Genomic DNA, 20,952 nt, shown 5'->3' on the forward strand with positions numbered 1-20,952 from the left:
GATTCTGCCAAGTAGCACCTCTTTTTCTATCTTTTGCTTAATGATTTGATGATGAAGAATTGCAGACTTGAGATTCTTACAACTCATTTGTACACGGGTGCCTTTAAAACTCAGAGAAAAGCCGTACGTAAATCCCGAAATTAGACGTTTTGCGTCAGACTGATTGGTGTAAGAATGAAGAAAGGGTAGCATGGGCTTTAGCTTAATTGGGGTTGGGGCTAGGGCTCGGTTTGGTAGCTGCAAGTTGGGGGCGGTTGCAGTCAAAGGAGCCATGGGATGTATTTCCGCATCTATCGCATTTGTGCGCATATCTGCAGCCTCGCCCCCTACCGCACCGGCCGGAGGCGTTGAATGCGAAACAAACTTGGGCCCGCGGACTCGCGGTTGCGCTACCGTATCCGTCCCGATTAAGGGCTGAGCGCCCATTGCGGCGCGGGCCTGATAGTTGCTGTCTTGGCCGTTGAGCTCCGCGAAATTGAGATTGCCTCCCGCTGGAGGGACGAAAATTCTCCCTGCTGTCCGGCCGCGCGTAGGCAGTGGCGACTAGTAGCCACAGCTCCGCGTCTACTACGGCCCATGAACGCTCCGGCTGCCGCGCTTGGCGCAGGCGGAACTGTAGATCGTAGTCGCACCAATTATAGCCGCAGCTAGCGGCAGTGCGCACAATACTGATATACTTTAACAGTTCCCGTACCCGACGTGTGTGTCGTTCGGCATAAACCGAAACAAAAACTAGCATGGCACTAGTCCACTGTGGTATGCCTGTAATGGCTGTTTTTCGGTTTGGCGCCCGCAGCTGAAAATTAGCGCTCGCAGGGGAAAAAGTTAGAGTTAACCCCTCGTCGACGGAAGGATCGGACATGGATGGCGATAATAAAGCGCCTAAGTCAATGAACTCCCCCCCGCCAAATTTTTTCCTTCAATGTGACGGCAATTGATGACCCGAGATCATCGCCTACGCCAGCCAACATTTGGGGCTGTCCAGGGACGGGAAAACCTGTCCCTGGAGTAAAAGCAGTTGGCACCCCTGTGGACGTCACTGGCGCAGATGAAACCAGCGCTTCATTGGTAAACATACTGGGATTTGTATCAAAATCGTCAATTGCCATTTCTGGCCATGACTCACCGTTGACGCCGCCGTCTTGCACTCCGGGCTCTTCGTTGATCGTGGGCTCCTGGATACGGGCGGGGACGACGGGTAGGGCATCGTCGTTCCCAGCAAACACAAAACGTTTTTAAAACGTTTACAGAACGTTCTTATCAGGTTCCGTACGTCTTCGTCCATATTAAACGTTTAAAAACGTTTATATAACGTCTAAGTTGGGACCTTACATTCGCTGCGGAGCTAGGTCTTTTGAAGACGTTCAGAAAACGTTTTTTGGACGTTACAAATTAAACGTTCTTGGATAGGTCCTGTAAAACGTTTACAGAACGTTTTATTCAGACGTATTTTGTTGAATTTATTTTTTATGTCCAAATAAATATTTCTTAAAAAATACCAGCTGGCGAAATTAGGCCACATGCATACGCTTGGGGGGGGGGGGTCGAGGTGTGTCAAACTGATGCACTCCTGTGGCGTAGAGATGGAGGGAGGCACGTGCATGCCCCCAATAATTTTGAGGAAAAAAAATAGAAAACATAAGGTGACATTATTTGAAGAAAAAAGAAATACATAAGGAGTGACCCCTCCCCCTCACATAATGTTTGTGCCCCCCCCCCCCCCCCCCCCCCCCCCCCCCCCTCCCAGCCCAATCAGTCCGACCGCGCTACGTCATTTACTATGCTCCATTCAACCACGTGTATACAAAGTGCGTACGCACCGTATATAATCGTACCACTGTATAGGTCAGTGAATCGTATCCGGCGCGGCCGGTGCGGCGCGCTCGCTCCAGAGCTTGCCGCGTGTTTTAAACTGACTGCCGAGTTGATTGCTTGATGACGTGACATCGAGATTTCAAATAATCTGTTAGACTGCGACACCGAGGTAAGCGTTATTTTAACATTTTGATATCTGTAAGGAATTTAAGCTTTGTTTGATTGATTTTGAAGCATGTAAAATGAAATAAAATATTGATTATTTGCATTAAAACTAAAAGTACGGCAGACTCTATGTCGCATGTGCAGGCCGTTGAAACTTTCATTGCATTGACTGGTATGGTAATTGGGTAGGCTAGGGTATGTGCACACATAACTCCAGGAAGCTCCGATGCCGAACGGCGTCGGAGCTTCTTGGAGTTAGTGCATACCTGAGTTAGTGCATACCTGAGTTAGTGCATACATAGCTGCATTACTATCCTGGCTGTGTGTATTAAAAGCTGTGCTATTGATACTCAACATTTCAAACACCACTGTACAAAACTCTTTCACTAAAAATCGGTACTTTAGTGACAATTGATGAAACCTAGGCTTAATTGCAGAATACCCTACCATATCGTTAGTCTTCATATATTAGCCGTAGATATAGATTGTGATTTTATTATTTGTGATAAAGGTGATACAGGTATTGAAGATTGTATAATGCAAGTGTTTGAATTCATTTGGTGGATGAAAAGTTGAATTCTACGCGGTTTTGTGCGTCATTGCAGCGCTGAATTTGGTGTGTTTGTCGCTAATTTGTGACAAATTTAGATAGCTTTCCTGATGGTATTTCATGCAACATTTCTGTTATATTGATAGGCACTGATTCTTGTCCTTACCTTTGTCTTGTTTATTGTCTGTTATAGTCATTTAATAGATGAATTACTTGTATTCTAAGCACATTTCAGTAACACAAAATGTCCAGCCCGTACATAGTCCCACACACGTATTTGTTTGTACCTTGTGCCCTCTCTTACACTGCTAGTCTGCCTTCTAAGACCCCATTAGATATTTTAATCAACAAGTAATGTCTCGTTCTAAAAATACAAAAGAAAAATAATAGTGTTGTGCTTTTTTAATCAACAAGTGATGTCTCGTTCTAAAAATACAAAAGAAAAATAATAGTTTTGTGCTTATAATAGTGGAATGTCTCATGCTAAAAATACAAAAGAAAAAATTAGCTTTGTGCTTAGACTAGACTAGTATTGGTGGGTGGTCGATGGTCGTTGGTCGTTGGCCTCATTTTTAATATTTGGGAGTCCTTGGTCGATGGTCGTTGGTCGTTGGCCTCTTTTTTAATATTTGGGAGTCCTTGGTCGATGGTCGTTGGTCGTTGGCTCTTTTAAACAAATATGCCTCACTATTTGGTCGATGGTCGTTGGTCTCTTTTTCTAATATTTGTCAGATTGTTGGTCGATGGTCGTTGGACTCTTCCATTCAATAGTATTTGGTCGATGGTCGTTGGTTTCAATTTCTAATATATTTCTAATATTTGTCAGACTGTTATAGTTCTAATTCTGTAAAACCGTGGTAGGGTATTCTGCAATTGTTCCGAAACCTAAATAGCAGTAATAAAATACAATTTGTTCAACTTACCGATGTTATTTTGTTAAAAAGAACAATTTAGAAATTCAAATTGTTTGTCTACTGTCAAAATTTGCTTACAGCTAGCCGCATCGGCATGATAAGTGCATTTGTGTATTATGTGTGTATCGACTATTCCTTTTGAGCAAATGCTGCCTCTTAACACGTAATGCAGTGCTAAAGGTCAATACGCATAATAGCATGGACTCTTTGCTGGAGTGGGTAGGTGCGCATGGCTCGTTACATTACATGGTAATCGGATGATTAAAACAGTTGAGTTGTTAACTTTGCTGTCTGGAAAAATCATGGAAAGTTCCCATCGGGATTTAAAATGCTATTTCGTGAAGAAAATAAGTCCCTCGACTACCAGCTCATTTCTTGACTTATTTACTATTCCCTCAACAGCATTTAAAATCCCACGGGAGTGGAACATTCCATGCTTTTCCCTCCACCACCATTTAGCAACTTTATATTATCCCAACCCCGATTACAACAGGTTTGTTTTTTAGGCAATTGAAATAGCTCCCAAACCACCTTTTTTGTATGGATATTGTTTTTTAGAAATATCGAGACCTAGATCTATAGGCCTATCTTGTTCTCAATTTCGTCTCTTTAAACAAAAATCTTTTTAGTTCAGATTACACATTATTTAAAGAAATTGATTTCCAATAACGTAGATTAATAACTTAAGGATTGATTTGTTTTATTTTTACATACAGGCAACTATGTGAAAGTGCAAAAATATCGCCAGGAAGGCAGAGGACACGTCAAACCTGGTACCGGAAGATGATGCTGTGTAGAAGCGAAAGAGACGTCTTTCCCCAGAGATTTAGCAAATCTTCTAGTGATTCCGGAAGTGACGCTGGTAAGTATTTGTCTCTTGATGGTTAGTAGTGCTTGGCTCAGCCAGAGACTTATAATTTACATCTTATTTCTCGTTTTCTTCAAAATCCAACAGATGATGAAAACCTAAGATAATTTATTTGGGATAGCTAGACCTGCTTTGTGTCCCAGCCATGCAAAATGATGATTAATAGATGTGGCACCATTCCGGCAAAACTGGAAATTAATTTGTAATCTAGGCATAAATTTCGGACAAGAAGTTTGCATTACCCAAAAGTTTGTTCAGTTTATGAGAATTCTTGTCATGTCTTGATATCCCTTTTAACATCTGCAATGTGTCTCTGTTTTTCAGATCTTGAATCAGTTCGGACCCAAGAAAACAACATGTACACGGAGGAACGACTAAGGCTGTGGCAGCAGAGTTACCAATGCCGAAACTGAATGCGAAGTCCAAGTCCACATCGCATTTTTCAGTTCCAACCCACAACTCCAGCAAGGGCTCGGGCTTCGGAAAGTAAGTTTTTTTCAGATAGCATTTCACAAACGAAAGTTTCTGAGGTTTTTTTTATCATCAGAACATATACTGTAGAGCGTATAAACTAACAAAACAACATTTGCCATTTGTACTAAGTTGCTACACTAAAATACTGTTGGATTGGATAAGAGAGGCAGATTATCTTGGCGTACATGTAATTTATTTCATTAACAAGGCATGGGTATAGTTTTCTTACAGAAGAGTCGCTTTTAAATCCTTACAGTATGTATACTTTGTTGGAAGCGCTGCACAGGTGTCGTCTTTGAAGCTGGGTGATATATTCCTGAAGTGACTAAATTGGACAGCTATCAAACATATCTCGCCAAAATATCCTATTAATTTGCTGTCAAACTTTTTAATGACTTGAACTGTTATTATAATGTATTTTATGTGTCTGTTTTTTTCTTCTCAGGCAATTTTCAAGTGCAGGTACTGTGTACGCTGCAGAGGCTGGAGGAAGGGCAGCAGCAGCTGACGCAGTTGGTACAAAAACTGCTTTTGTCCAAATCGGGAGCGGCCGTTGATGTGGAAGACCTGAGGGAGCCGTTTACCGAACCAGTGAACACCAAATTTTCATTCAAGGTAGATTAAGATACCTTCATTCAAGGGCAATGCAAAAATCCTAAAACTCATATTGAGACCAAATTTGACCATTTCAGCTAATAATGGAGAAACTTTATCAGCGACATAACAGTTTTGTTGGTGCATCTTTTTGGATTGAATTGCCAACATCTTGTTGAGAATGCAAGACAAAGTTGTATAGGTCTGTAAATTTACTACTTTTTGTAAGGATGCTGAAACCGATGGCCCGAATTCACAAAGGAGGTTTGAGCTCAAACCTTGGTTTTCGTACGTCATATGACGCGTTTTACGCGTTTTTTACAAACCTGGTTTGTAAAGAACAAAAGGAGGTTTGGCGAAACAAAAGGAGGTTTGAGCTCAAACCTTGCTTTGTGAATTCGGGCCAATGTGTGTGCTGCCAAACTCTCTTATAACCTTGTCTTCCATATTCATAGACCCTTAAATTTGAGTATTCATATTTGCCTGTTAATAATTCATATCAACTAATTTCTATCAGTTTATTGTAAATAGCTTTTTGTAGATTGTTCATGTGTTTTGTGTTGATTTTATATTTGAAGTAAGATGCAAGGTCCAATGCAAGGCTTCTGGGAAATCTTGACCTGCCCACTAAATCTTTGGTCGATCAAAAGGACAATTTTGTACTCGGATTTAAAGGGGAAATCTACCCTAGAAATTTCACTGCTTCAATCAAAGGAGACAAATTTGAACAAAATTAAAAATAAGAAATGGGCAAACTCGGTAAGGAAAACAAAGTAAGGAAACTACACTTTTTTTACATTTTCTAGTAAATTACTCTCGGCTATTCAAATTGACAATGCTGATGACATCTTGAGTAGCTCTAAATTCACTTTGTACACAAAATTTCACATTTTCTAACCCCCATAGTCAAAGCATGTTGTCTAGAAAGCTATTCGTCATTAGTAATCTGAACATACTCTGATTAAAAGCTGTGGAAATGTGTAACTTTAAGGAAAATTTAGAAAATATGAATGTACAAAGTTGATGGATAGCTACTCACAGTTGGTGTCATCATTGTTGCCAATTTGTAGAGCTGAAAAGAGTGTAGTTCCCTTGTGTTTTTTTGCCGTACTTTCACTTGAAATGTGACTTCTTAAAATAGTCACATTTTTATCACTTGTAGAAGTTGATGAGAAAGTAAATACATGTACTCTTTTGAATAGTTATAATTTGCACCGGATGATGAAGCTAATCCTGGGTGGAGGCAAGTTAAATCGGTTATTCACATGTATTTAATGATAATTTGTGACATTTTGTTAAAAGGTTCTTGTGAATTTATTCACATTGAATTTGATATAGTACACAAAAAATTAAATCCACTATTTGGTTTTACCAAAGATCAAGACTTATTGTAGAAAGATTTCTTAATCATTTGCTGGGGCATCTTTTTGGCATGAATTGCCAGGTTCTGTAAATAACTCAAATTGCTTTTATAAAGTGTGTTACCAAAGTTGCTATATGTGTGCTGCCAAATTATTGACACTATTCAAAGTATTCATTTTATCTTGCCTTGTATATTCATAGAGACATAGACCCGTGAATTATATGAGTATTCATATTTGCCAGTTAATGAGGCATATCTTCAACTCATCTATCATTTTCTTATGTTTTATTTGTAGATTGTTCATGTGTTATGTATCTATAGTTTTAAAGGGATAGTTTAGTATTGGTCAAACTTAACTTTAAAACCAAAACCTGCACCATCACGGTGCAAAGTAATAATTACAAACGGCCAAGTAAAGCCCCTGTTATTATCAAAATGACCTGTTACTTTCAGTTTCTGCATTTAATTTTTGTTAAAATACTAATTAAATATCTATATCCATTGCTTTTTAAAGAACTATTCAGATTTTTTTTCTTCAAAGTAGTCTTCAAGCATTTTTAATATTTTGAATAAAAATATATTTATGGATATTTCAGCCGTTTGTGAACCGATATTGATCAAAAAACAATTTATTCTGAATATTAGAATTGTATGTTCTTTCGGGGGCACTTCGGGAAATACCAATACTCTTTTTCAAATATACATGATGTACTGTATTGCCAAGCCTTTGTACATATTTTGTAAATATGTTTGATAATAAATTCATAAAATCAATCAAATACATGTGTGACCTAGCGTTTATTAAAAATTCACTGTATATTGGACGTTCTTAAAAGGTTTTCTGAACGTTCTTAAAACGTTTCCAGGACGTTCTAGACGTTCTTAAAAGGCTTACTGAACGTTTTAAAAACGTTTCCAGGACGTTCTAGACGTTCTTATAAGGTTTTCTAAACGTTCTCAAAACGTTTCCAGGATGTCCTGGACGTTCTTAAAAGGTTTTCTGAACGTTTTCAAAACGTTTCCAGTACATTCTACACGTTCTTAAAAGGTTCTCTTGGACATTCAAGACGTTCTTTAAACGTCCTGGAAACGTTCTAGACGTTCCTAAAAGGTTTTCCGGACGTTTTTAAGGTTCTTAAAACGTTCTTAAAACGTCCCAAACGTCCGACAGGTTTTCTGCAGGTCCTTGCACTTAAAAGCAAATCTATAAAAGGTTTTTTATTGGTTCTAAAAACGTTTAGAAAACGTTCAAAAAACGTCCATTTGGAACGTTCCAAAAAACGTTTTCAACCTACCACAAATAGACGTCTTTAGAACGTTTTCACAAAACGTTTAGGAAACCAATTTGGAACCTTTTTAGAACGTTCAGAAAACGTCCAATTGTTACTTGGGTTGCTGGCACTGGCAGCTGGCAGGGGGAATTGGGCAGGGGACGTAGCCTTCGATGCCCTCCTCTTCCTTGGCTTGGCCTTTGCTGTTGTCTTCGTCGCAGCCTTTGATGTCACCCTCTGATTTGTCTTCTTCGTCGATTTAGGCATCTTAGAAATTGTTTTGTATCAAAATGAAGCCTAACTAACACGCTTGTAAACCTCGACGTATTGTTTAACTCAAATGAGGCAACGTGAAAAATAGGTAAGAATGTCAATCAGGAGCTGAAACTTATTAAAGTCAGAAGCACAGTAGTTCAACTATATTCGACGATATTACGTAAAAACTTGAACTGACTGCTAACGTGGGCGAATATTGAGCAAAAAACCACGAAGGAAGAGTAAAAATTTGTTAAGTGTGACAACTTCGAAATACCATGGACTGAATGAGGTATTATCGTCCAAATTGGGGAGAGGAAAGAGGAGGAAAGTTGAGAGCTGACCGCATGTTTACATTACGGCGACTGGTTTCTTCCCCGCCCAAGGTTTATTGCGTCATCGGATTACATTCATAGCCTCCTCTCCCCCATAAATAAACTTTGTACCAGGTAGCTGTCAATAAACTATTTTAACTTCCTCTGCGCTGGTTAAAATTAAATAAATTTCGCGATTACTCTACTATACATTGTATTTCATCATATAGCATGATAGATATAAAAAAAAAACGATTAAGATTTAGAAAAAAAGATTTCCTATATGTATATCGTAGGCCTATATCTGTTCATTTTAATTGAATTATTACTTTTCCATAATTCATTTACCATACGTGTAATAATTAATAGATGTAATTTTGTGCTAAATATAATATTAACATCCACCACCACAAGGAAGAGTAGGCCTATATGAATATCATAGCTTTAAAATGTTATTATTCAGCCTTCAGAATTGTTTCTGACATAAAAAGACACAAGTGATAACATTGTTTTCATGCATGGGAATCGTAATGCTTACACCAAGTACAGTATAAAATTAATAGCAAAAATAAATTAAACCTTCCACAAAAAGAAAAAAAGAGACTCGGTAGAAATTTCAATATATTTTATCCTATTACAATCAAATCTAATCCGACCCATGTACATTTTTATTAAATTATTTAAAGAAGTAAAATAAGTGGGAAAAAATAGAATTTAGAAAGTTGATAATGCATTTTAGAGCGCTAAAAGCTCATTTATACTGCATAATTACGACATGGATTTTGTCTTGCGCTAACCGGGCGGGGCAAAACGAGTTTACAACCTTTTTCAGTATGTTGCAATGATTATGGGCAATTTATGGCCTGAGTAGTCATTCGTTTACGGTAAACCACGCGATTTTCAATGTCAATCATTTTAAGTAAAAAAAGCTTTGCACTTGTAATTTTGGCATGAAATCTCATTATTTGATAAATTATCGCATCGGATTCTGTGTGCATGCGTATCATGAATATTTATGACTAGCGCATGACGTATGGTTCCTATTGAGCCAATCAAATGCAGCGATAGAACGGCAAGGTTAGGTTAAAAAAAAGACGCGTCCTGCTCCTATAGAAGGAAACACCTGTCCCTCGCTTTTAGCGCCTGCGGGAGACAGGGGCTTCTATGTTTTCATATAAGTATATACCGGTACTGCTTCTTGTGCAAGTATATGTAAGGGAGCGTAGCGACCAATTAAGTTGAAAATTTAGGGTATGGAAAGGTAAAACCCAACTTGCATGCTGATATCTTTACTGTAGGGGCAAATGGTATTTGTCCATTCCCCGCCATTTGATAGACGGAAGCATTTGTCGCTTGCTTCTAGACAGGGTTTGTACAGCGTTAAGAAACACTGCGTCTAAACATTGGAAGGCGCGTAGCGACCGAGCGGGAAAACATTAAATTTGAAATGCTGAAAATTGCACTTTTAGAGCACTAGAAAGCTCGCAACTATCCCTTTGATAAATAATATTATAATTTAATATTGATAATTTATGTTATTTTTAAATTAGATAAAGAGCGCAATGAAAGCCTTATATATATTAGTGTCATATAAAGTTCATATAGTCCATAGTTTATTTTATTTCTTCTTTCACAAACATTTGTACATAGGATTTCAAAAAAAAAAGTAACACGAACAGCAGTTTACCAACATAACAAACATAATTTAAAGAGCAATATTATTATTCGACATACAACTCTTGTCATTAACTAAAGAGATTCTGTAAAAAATTACTTATGTAAGATCATGTTCTGTACATGAAAAAAAGAGGAAACCTTAGAGAAGCTGGGCTTGTTAGAGCAAGGTCCCCAAACAGAATATATTACCTGAATGCTTTAATTACTTTGATGAAAAACAAATTAAAAACAAAACTAGCTTGTAAGAATAAAAACAATTACACATAGAAAATATATTTACAAAAGAGATAGATTGATGTACAGTATATATAAAGAGGAGAAAATGGGAAGATATAAATAAAAGGATGGAGAGAGAAAGCGCAAAACGGAACAAAAAAACAACAGAGAAAACCTGAGAAGGAAGAAAGTTATATGTAGGAGAAATGGTGATGGGGACGAAATAGAAGAGAGAGAGAGAGAAAAAAAAAGAAAAGAAAATTACATTAGAGCAAAACAGAACAAAGCGAGATTGCTAATAAGATATAAAGAAATGTTGGTAAGGTAAGGGCCAGCCTGGAAAAGAGGGGAAGGGGTAAACAATAAAGCAAGAAAAATAAATTACATACTATTTCATATGTGATGACATAGTTTTTATATTAAATATTTTCAGCATAATTACTCAATATATGTAATTTCAGTTTGCGTTTAAAAACAGAGACACTGACAGAACGAATTCCATCAATAGGAAGTGAGTTCCAAAACTCGGGACCAGTACAAGCTGATGTATTCAAAGCAAAGGCAGTTCTTACACGCGGTATATGAAGTGCAGTTCCCTGTCTCGTATTATAACGGTGAATTTGACTGTCCTTTCTAAATAACTGTATTAACGCATTTTCAAAATCATACATGAGTGAGTCTGACTGTAAGAGATAAATAACTTCTACCTCTAATAGTTATTACTATGAAACAAAAAATTAGTATGAGCATGATAATTTACATTAAAGACAATTCACCCTTTTCTGAGTGACAAGTATCTTATTTAGTTGAGTTTTTAGTGACTTCCCCCAAAAAGTACGCCTCCAGGTAAATCTGTTAAGGAATTACTAAAAAGGCATATAGTTTGTCTTTCAAAGGTTCAAAGACAACTTATTTGCACGGATCCACAAAGTAACTTACTTTAATTCACTATTAACTGTTTCTAATAAAATTTCACGATTTTTATGAGAAAAAATACACTTGAATCATTTGCAAAAAATAAATGATAGGACGTCAGATGAAAAAATGAAAATCATTAATATATAACAAATTTTAAAGGAGAAGAAGGGATCCCTGAGGCACTCCACAGGATATAATATGATGACTTGAGTTAATTCCATCTAATGATACATATTGTTTCCTGTCAGTTAAATAACTCCAGAACCAACTAAGAGCGATGCCTCTGACTCCATAATATGACAATGTACTGATTAGAATGTCATGATCAACAGTATCAAACGCCTTTGAGAAATCCAAGAGTATACCTATTGTGTGAAGGTGATTATCTAAACGCTTGAGCTACTTTATAGATAAAATGTAAGATAGCATGCGTTGTGGTGTGTTTTTCACGAAAACCAAACAGGAGTTTTGAAAATGTTTTGGTCGTATTAAAAAATGTTACTGTTTTATCATATATAAGCTTCTCTAAACAATTTGAAAAAGATGTCAATAATAAAATGAGTCTATAATTACATAACCTTTGAGGATCTCCCTTTTTAAAAATTGACACTACCTTTTCAAAATACATGCCTACACCGCCATGTCTTTTGAGAATGCAGTTGTTGGAAATAGAAGCATGATTATTAATATTTAAAAATACACTATCGTTCTCTTTTAACCAAGTTTCTGTTAATCCTATAACGAAAAATTTAGAGTCGATACAATTTCAAAACATACTCATACTATCAACATTTTTCTTACGGCTTCTTCAATTAGAATTTACTACGGCCAATTGCTCATTGTCATTACAAGTGTCCTTATTGATTTCATTAGGAGTCACATACGGGGAATCAAATGGTAATCTATCTAATGTGGTATCCATAATTATAGAAATACTGGAATGCCAAAACTGCTGAAATATGTGTTATATCATCATTCATGTACATGCAATTCTGTGCAAGAAGAAGAATAGAAAAGTGAAGGAACAAAGTTAAAATGTTCACAATACAATGTACAACAATAACTACCAAAACAAAGCAATACACGATTGTTAAAATCAAAAATTAACACAATTATTTAAAAAGTTCAGGGTTTTCACAACTACGCAATTAAAAGTCTTCGAGTTGAAATAATATTAAAATGGCGTGCAGCTAGGAGCACAAAATTATTGTTTTCTAGCAACACAGTGTCTAGTAACAAAAAAGTTCATACCGTGGATAATCTTCTCAGATCATCCATGTTCTTAATCACACGCTTCATCGGGGAACCATCATGCTTTATCAACGCGATGATGCAGCCGTCAGATGTCCAGGCGCTTTTCACTTCATCACACTCTTTTGTGTCCTTATTTTCGTTGACCAGCGAGTTGTTGATTATTTTCTGGGTTAGACAATAATGCATGCGCACCATGTATTTCTTGATCTAAAATTATATTTTCGCATTTGTTTCTGTTTATTTAAAGGCCTAAAAGGGGAAGGAATTACATTGAGATACTCGGCCTCCGTAGATACAAATGAAATGTAGTCCTCATCACCGACTACCAAAACGCTTCTTCGAAGGTGGTGAACCGCCCAGCCATCTTAGACTTTGTTTGCCAATGTCCTTATTAGTTTCCTGCAATGAACAATATTTATGAATAGAAAATTATTAAAGTGAACCGGTAACATTGTCGTAATTTTTGAATGAAATGTTACTTATTATATTCCTTCTACTGTACTAACCCCCTAACATGCAAAAAATCCTGAAAAATTCTCAAACCACAAAGATGTTTATTATTTTTCTATGAAGATGCCAATGTGTAACCCCTCTAAAAGTAAATTCTCCCAACCATTTTTGAATTTTCCGAACCGTTTTTCCATGAAAAAAGACATAAAAGAGGCTTTTACAAATATTTCAACACTTAAATGTTCGGAATGGTATATGAAGCCAATTCATTGCTGCGTGACGATTTACATTCACCTAACATGTAATCAAATTACAATAGTATAGTTCGGAGAATTAAGGAGTCGATCTGATGAGTGTTTCCCAATTTGTATCATTAAGTATTGATCTGTTTTCACTTAAAATTTCAGAAAATAAAATTTTATCTTAAATTGTACATTTAACATTGATGTCACTACCTTAAGCTATGGTCACAAATCAGAGCAGCGACCGACCGATTAGTAGCCTGCTCGGTCGCCGCTGGAATTAAGGCATCGCCCAACGATATTTTGGAGAAGTCGAGCAGGCTGTAGAGCCCCAGCGATGCCTGGGCGGAGCCCTGTCGATTTCCCGTCGGTCGCCGGTCAATTTTAGGTCAAAACTGGGCGAATTCGGAGAGCTTCTCCGGGCGGCGTCCCGGCAGTGACCGACCGATGACCCACCGATACCCGAGCGGTCTCCCACCGGCCACCGGCTAGTTTTAAGGAAATTGCCCGGTAGCCGGCCGGTGATCGGCGGGGCGCCAAAATACGCTCGGTGCCCGGGCGTTCGCCGCCCGGACATTGACCTAATCGAGCGTTCGCCGTCGGGCGATTTAGGTCAAAAATCAAAGCCGCTAGGTCAAATGTTGCTGACCGATGTTGAACTCGCCGCCCAGTGACCTACTGATCTCCTAGCGGCGACCGGCCGGCGACCGGGCGGCGAACGCTCAACAGCCTTTGGCCTAGCGGCTTCGATTTTTGATCATAATCGCTCGACGGCGAACGCTCGAGCTTACTCTGGGCGGCGAGTGAATTTTAACTCTGCGCTAAAACTTCAGCAGTGACCGAGCGATGCCCTAAAAACATGCGGTGCCCGGGCGGCCGCCGCTCGGTGCCTGGGCGAAATTGGCTAAAAACTCGCCGCCCGGCCGCCGAGCAGGCTACTTTTAGGTGATGTGACCATAGCTTTCGCACTATTTTCTCTCATCTGAACAATGTTACCAAGTCCCTTTAATGTGTGGCTGATATGAAGTTTGTCATGGAAATATATGACTATTTATGATAATAATGTTAATGAAAACAACAATACTAATGGTTATAAAAGTTTTTAAGATATGGTTATTATAATCATATTGGTTATTACTTTTGGGTCTACATTGACACTTTGGAAGAAAGCACAGTTAACAACCCTTGTTGAACTGTTCGAAATTCTGCAGCGTCGACGTCCTCCTGATCTCACTCTACCTGAACTGAGGAACAAAGCGACACCTCCTGTTCAAATTCCTGCAAAACACAAATGTAAAAACAAAATGGCAAGGCAAATATTGCTTTGCGAATTAAAAAAAAGAAAGAAGAGTATTTAAAGATAAAGTTGAGTTTTGGTCATGCGATTGCATTGTGAAAGAAACAGTGGGGAATCGATCAAAAAAGTTGATCATGTAGCGTAGAAACATGGTGTGTGCCGCAAGGTTCGGGAGCCATCAAATTGATAAGAAATTTGGCCCAGTCTAAGTAACAAGCACTGTACACAGAAAGATATACATCTGGCCTCATTTTTAAGCTGTTACTTGTCATATTTAGAATATGAATGCATTTGAAGAGCCATCCTTTTCAGGGGACGTTTTCTCTCTCATGTTCTTCCAAACTTGCATAATAACAACTATAACGCTCACAAATTATGTTTCACCTTTCCCCAGAGCTCAACCTTCCTTTTAAATCCTATCACGTACACAATTTGTTTGACATTGACATTTTTTAATTTCGGCGAATTGCATGTCACGAAAAGTGGAAAGTTATTTTTTGTTATCGGCAATTATTCGTTTTCTAAAATCAATTTGTTCTGTTAATCTCAATTCGATACAAACTAAAGTTCATTGGAGGAAAATGTATTAAGATAATCCTTTGAACACATACCGTAACTAGGACGTAACCTTTACTCAATTTACATTTTCTATTGGTATAAGAGATATACTCTCGATGGTATGTTCATTGTTTTTTTGCTCACCTAACGATTGCATATATTCAATGATAATAAAATCAAATGAAAACTGCATACACTGTTTCCAAGAAGTAATTCATACAATATTACACCAAAGTAAATTTTAAAAAAAATACCTGGGGTATGGAAGTATTTGGTTAATGTCAGCGTGCGGGATGGTCTCCTGCTTGATAAGGCATCTTGAATTCCTTGGACGTTTTTTACGAGGGGATGACGATGTTGATGTCCACGTCTTCTGTCACTGGAACACCAGCCCGCCTTCCTACTGTTGACAAGTCTCGGCTGTCGTACGGCCACAAGGTGCATGATGATGAGCTAACAGGAAAATCTGGTGCCCTATATATTATCTTTACGATAATAGCGTTTAGTATATAGTATACGAAGGCGCATGCACGGAGTTCGCTGAATTTAGCGAACTCCTTGCGCGCGCGCCTTTTTAACACTAATTGCTATTATCGTAAGTAAGTATTTCAATCAGAAATTCGCAAAAAACAGTTTACTACGTGTATACCGCGTGTCTTTGCATTTCAGAAGGAACTTACATCGCAAAATTAGGGACTTTTAGATTTGCGTGGACTGATACGTGTGACGTCCATTCACGGCAGTGCATTAACAGGACGTCGATCGTAGCATAGACCTATTGTCTTCGTGCGAATCTAAAAGTCCCTAATATCTTGAGAGGTCAGCGTATTTGTCTTGTAAATCGCATCTTTACTAATTATCATCAGGGACACGTGGAAGGTAAGCAAATCGAAACCACTCCTGTAGCTTAATTTCATATTTTTTTTTGTTTTTTTGACAGATTTCAAAGTTCTTTTTATGAGAGGAAAGACAAATTCATTAGCGAACTCCGAAGCAATTGTGCAATGTTCGACGGGTTTTGCTTACTTACCTCTTCACGCAGGAGTATGGGTGCCAATTGATTAATGCTAGGTGATATCAATATCATATTTTACATGACCTAGCCCTCAAGGCTATACCAACCCACACAGTGCTCACTGAACTGTGTCTATAACAGTCACGGACAGAAGTGAATAGGCTTTGTGAATTTTCTTCTATTCACAACTATCTGCACACAATGGATGATGTCGGAGGAGTCGCAATCACCAGACGAACGGCAGCTGTGACACGTCAGGTCATCAATGACTTATTAAAGAATGAAGAGTTTGTCACCTAGCCTACATGGATAAGATAGTCAGCAATGCAGTAAAGGAAAACATGGGGGAATTGCTGAGTAGCTAGGTTAGATGTTATTCAAGGTGATGTATTTGATCTGCAGATGAAATTAGAAAGCAAAGATAATGACATTTCTGAACAAGACAGTAGAAAACCTCAGCAAGGAAGTCCGTAACACCAACTATGGCATGAAACAGAGTTCACAAAGGACGTGTATTCGCATATTCGGTGTTGAGAAGAAGCCGGGTGAAGACACCGACGCAATAGCAGCAGAGACCATCTGTGAGCAGGTTGGTGTTACTCTGGAACTGAGAGACATCGACCGCTCCCATCGCACAGGGAAGGTGAAACCATCAGTAGCAACTCCCAGAAAACCTCCCGGACATCGCTCTATCATCGTGAAATTGAATTCCTATAAAAAGAGAAGGCATACTCTAGCAAAACGAAAAAACTAAACGGATCAGTAATATCAATTGTGGAGGATTTGACAATGAAGAGCCAGACACTTCTCGCGAAAACCCACAGCACACCAACAGTATCGTCAGCATGGACTTTAGATGGCAGGGTCATCGCTTATCTATCTGCCAGTGACGGAATATGTGAAGAGGTGAATTAGAAGCGAAGATGACTTTCGGTAAACGTCACAGTCGTGTGAGTCCGAGTTCTTTGGATTACACCTGAAAATGAAGCCTTATTCACATATAAGATAAATGGAAAGGATGAATGGAAAGAAAAGTAAACAACCACCGATCAGACAAGAATAGCTTGCATGAATAAAGGCTTATTTAATATAATTATCTATGTGAATTAGGAGGATCGTAGTCCTTGTGAAAATATGTAGTTGGTTTCCTTTTAGTGACCGAAGATTATCGACTAAGATTTTTTGTGTGTGTACAATACTCTTAGACGAAAAGACATTGAAATGTGTAAGTAGTACCAGTAAACCTTAAAAAGACCTTACTCGTTTCACCGCACAAAGCTCCTGTATACCCCGAAGCACATGTACATGCATCCAACTCACAGGTACCTCCGTTTAGACACGGGTTGCTGCCGGAACAGTCAACTACAGAGAGGAAGAAACAAAATACAATTTAAGAATGATATATTAAACATTACATTACAAACTAGGTAGGCTTCACCCACATTCATATCACTGTTTTTTGTGGTTGTTGTTTGGGGGGGCTGTAAGTTATTTGGATGTTCAGATGGCCCACTAAATTGGAGCCACCCCCCCCCCCCCTCCATTCATCACAGCATCACAAATTTATCATCATGATCACGACAGGAGATTATGAGAACACTCACTATCTTTTAGTAAGGGACATAATATCCTAATTTCGAAGACAACATATGATATATAGTCTGTACCATTGAATGAACACATTATAACATATTTTAATACCTCTGTCACACACAGATCCAGTAAATTCCGCAGCACATGTACATGCATCGTTTTCACAGACACCTCCGTTCAGACATGGAGCCCTAAAATAACAGTCATCTACAAAGTGGAGAAAACAAATCATACCAAACGAAAATGGCATATTCAGATGAATTCTTTTGTTCGTATTGAGATTTGTATTATCAAAGATACTGTGTCCCTTTTGCAGCCAACATCAAATTCTGTAGAACTTTGCAGGAATAATGAATATGTCATGTATGTCCGATCTGTGAAATTTAAACATTAGCAGTGTCCTAGTGTTCAAATTATTGAAGGAAACCCGTTTACCTTCTACACTTCACTGGCAGACACTATTGAGTAACTGACCGACATTTTTTCTTTCCGTTGGTAATAACATACATAAAATGGACTGTAACAGGTACATGAGCATATTGTCTACATCAATAAACCACTACTTGTAATGGCAAAATTAAACTGAATGAATCTTAGTGCAGCACAAAACATACGACCATTCGGTAAAGGGGTCTGAAAATAAGATTATTACTTAGGCGTTGTGGCGTGCGCCTGTAATCCAGCTAACAGTGGAAGTTACAAACTGATTCAGCCGAGAACGCAGGTTCGAAGCCGAGTCACGTCTTTCGGATGGTGACGTTTATGGCCAAAAAAAAAAACATGTTTAGCGTCCTGCTTTTTTGAAAAAATAGGAAGGAGGAGGCCCTTTTTCTTCTTCTTCAAAATGGCCGCTCGGTACATTTTCCCTGACAGTCGGACTATTTTTCAAGATGGCCGCCCACATTAAAAAAAAAAAAAAAAAAAAATCAGAAATAGATCCATTTTAGCAGTGTTTTTCATGTTTGTTTTTTCTTTTTTTTTAAAAAATAGAGGGCGCCCCCCCCCCCAAAGGAAGCAGGCGGGGACGCTAAACATGTATATTTTTTTAATGGCCTGAAGGTCGGTCCCCAGACCTAAATAATCATATCTGATAGATAAACGTCTGTAAAAGCCCAATACACACACACACACACAGTCGTTTCGACAACTAATGGTCCTTACTTTCCCACTAAAACTTAAAAGTCATTTTCAAGCCCTTTCGTTTTGAGGGAAGTTCTAAATTAGTATTGTCTTTCAAAATTGCCGTTGGAATTAACCTTTTCATGTGTTTGGCCTACGAATGGGACATATTAATATTTTTATTAAGTATCAATTATGTCGTATACATTAATGTATGTTCTTTGTTAATTGGATTATCGGATATTTTCTATCGTAAATATATATGATTGTACATTATATTCCCAAACAATGATAACTTTCATTGCAAGGAAGATAAAATTTCGGGTAAAGATTTTCATAGTATTAATGTAAATTAGGACGCTGGTCAAACGTTAACTTAATGATCTGTGTACATTTGTAAGATCCCAGCCAAAAGGTGTTTCGTTGCTCGATTCCCGCCTTGTGACAATATCCACTTAGTTTTCTTAAGTGAGCAAAAATTATTGATTTGTTTCCCCTTCAAATTTGCATTAATCTAATACGAATAGAAGAAAATTCTAAGCAGTCAAATAAAAGCTAAAAAGATCTTACACACGTCACCGCACAAAGCTCCTGTATACCCCGTTGCACATATACATGCATTGTCCTCACAGGTACCTCCGTTCAGACATGGGTCGATGCCCGAACAGTCAACTGCAGAGAGGAGAGAAAATATCCTAAAATTCATGACAAATCCTAACTTTTACCGATCACATGGAAATGCATGAATGACGAGAATAAAATTAAACGTTTAGTAAACACATATTTAGAATGATATACTAAACATTTCAAAAGATTAGAATGTAGGTAGGCTTTCCCTATTCTTCACACCACCCTATTTTCGGGGGGGGGGGGTAATGGTTTAAGATTAGAATGTTGATTTAGAAATGTATAAAAAGGTTAATCGCGCGATATTGGTGTATCATGGCTTAAATCATTGTTATCATTAAGTGTCAATTACTTTTCTTTAGCAAAAATATTATACTTGACGTACACAATGAATCGCGATGTTACAATACATTGTCATACCTCTACTACACGACTTTCCACTAAATCCCACAACATTATAATCACGAAAGGAGATTATGACAACATTTCGTTTCTTTTAGTAAGTGACATCAATATCCTACTTTGGGGGACACAATATAGTATATCTAACACTCAACCATTGAATGTACACATTGTAACATGTGTTTATACCTCGGTCACACACAGATCCGGTAAATCCCGCAGCACATGCACATTCGTAGAATTCACAGGTACCTCCGTTCCGACAGGGGTCGCTAATAGAACAGACAACTACAAAGTGGAGAAAATATCATACCCAAAAAACTTGCATATTTAGAAGGACTATTGATTTTGTGAAATAAATGTTTCTGTATAGTCAAGCAGGGTAAAACAAAATTATATTAAGTAACGAAGATTGGGACTTGTATTTTGAAATTTTAAAACTACAGAGGCGTATATAAGGCCTGCTTTATCTCGTTTTTAAGCGGTGGCAGGAGTGATGGGAAAATTATTGTTTATTGAAACATTAAACAAAATATGTGACAAGAGATGACCCTGAACATTTGTAGGTAAGACTAATTGTATCTCATACGAAGGCACTATTATTATTGTAACCACATTTCACATCATATTGAGATGATGTCATTTGTTAGCGTATCAATTATGTAATATACGTATACATTAATGTGTGTAGTTAGTAAATAGGATTATCGCACATTTTCTATCGTAAATCGATTTTTATATATTCCAAAACAATGATATAACTTTCAATGGAAGGAAGAAAGGCTCCGGTAAAGACTTTCAGAGTACTAAATGTAAAGTAAGTTTTGGGAGATTTCCACTGAAAAGGGTCAGACATTTCCAAGAATAGCTTGCAGGTGTATTTATCCTTATTATCTGTGTACATTGGTGAGATCACAGACACAGACAATTTGTTTTTATTTGCAATACTCCAACCAAACAAATAGACATTTCAAAAGTGGTCAATGTAATTTTAAACAAAA

General features: G+C 37.8%; 4 long non-coding RNA genes across 4 annotated transcripts; 2 read left to right on the plus strand and 2 right to left on the minus strand.

The window, feature by feature from the left end:
* The first annotated feature begins 1,865 nt into the window (after nt 1–1,865).
* LOC115928165 lies at nt 1,866–7,522 on the plus strand. Its single transcript, XR_004065928.1, has 4 exons — nt 1,866–1,984; nt 4,161–4,306; nt 4,637–4,798; nt 5,232–7,522. It is a non-coding gene; the product is annotated as an uncharacterized LOC115928165 (long non-coding RNA).
* A 5,132-nt stretch (nt 7,523–12,654) lies between these two features.
* Nucleotides 12,655–15,939, minus strand: LOC115928240. The gene is made up of 3 exons (XR_004065967.1): nt 15,450–15,939; nt 14,479–14,618; nt 12,655–13,047 (listed from the first exon to the last, which is right to left on the minus strand). It is a non-coding gene; the product is annotated as an uncharacterized LOC115928240 (long non-coding RNA).
* Nucleotides 15,940–16,720: 781 nt separating this feature from the next.
* Nucleotides 16,721–16,965, plus strand: LOC115928341. The gene is made up of 2 exons (XR_004066023.1): nt 16,721–16,803; nt 16,854–16,965. It is a non-coding gene; the product is annotated as an uncharacterized LOC115928341 (long non-coding RNA).
* On the minus strand, nt 16,800–20,233 carry LOC115928342. The gene is made up of 4 exons (XR_004066024.1): nt 20,141–20,233; nt 19,493–19,594; nt 17,912–18,010; nt 16,800–17,572 (listed from the first exon to the last, which is right to left on the minus strand). It is a non-coding gene; the product is annotated as an uncharacterized LOC115928342 (long non-coding RNA).
* Nucleotides 20,234–20,952: the final 719 nt, after the last annotated feature.

This window comes from Strongylocentrotus purpuratus, unplaced genomic scaffold, assembly GCF_000002235.5.
Source record: "Strongylocentrotus purpuratus isolate Spur 01 unplaced genomic scaffold, Spur_5.0 spur5_scaffold_21, whole genome shotgun sequence".
Taxonomy (NCBI): domain Eukaryota; kingdom Metazoa; phylum Echinodermata; class Echinoidea; order Camarodonta; family Strongylocentrotidae; genus Strongylocentrotus; species Strongylocentrotus purpuratus.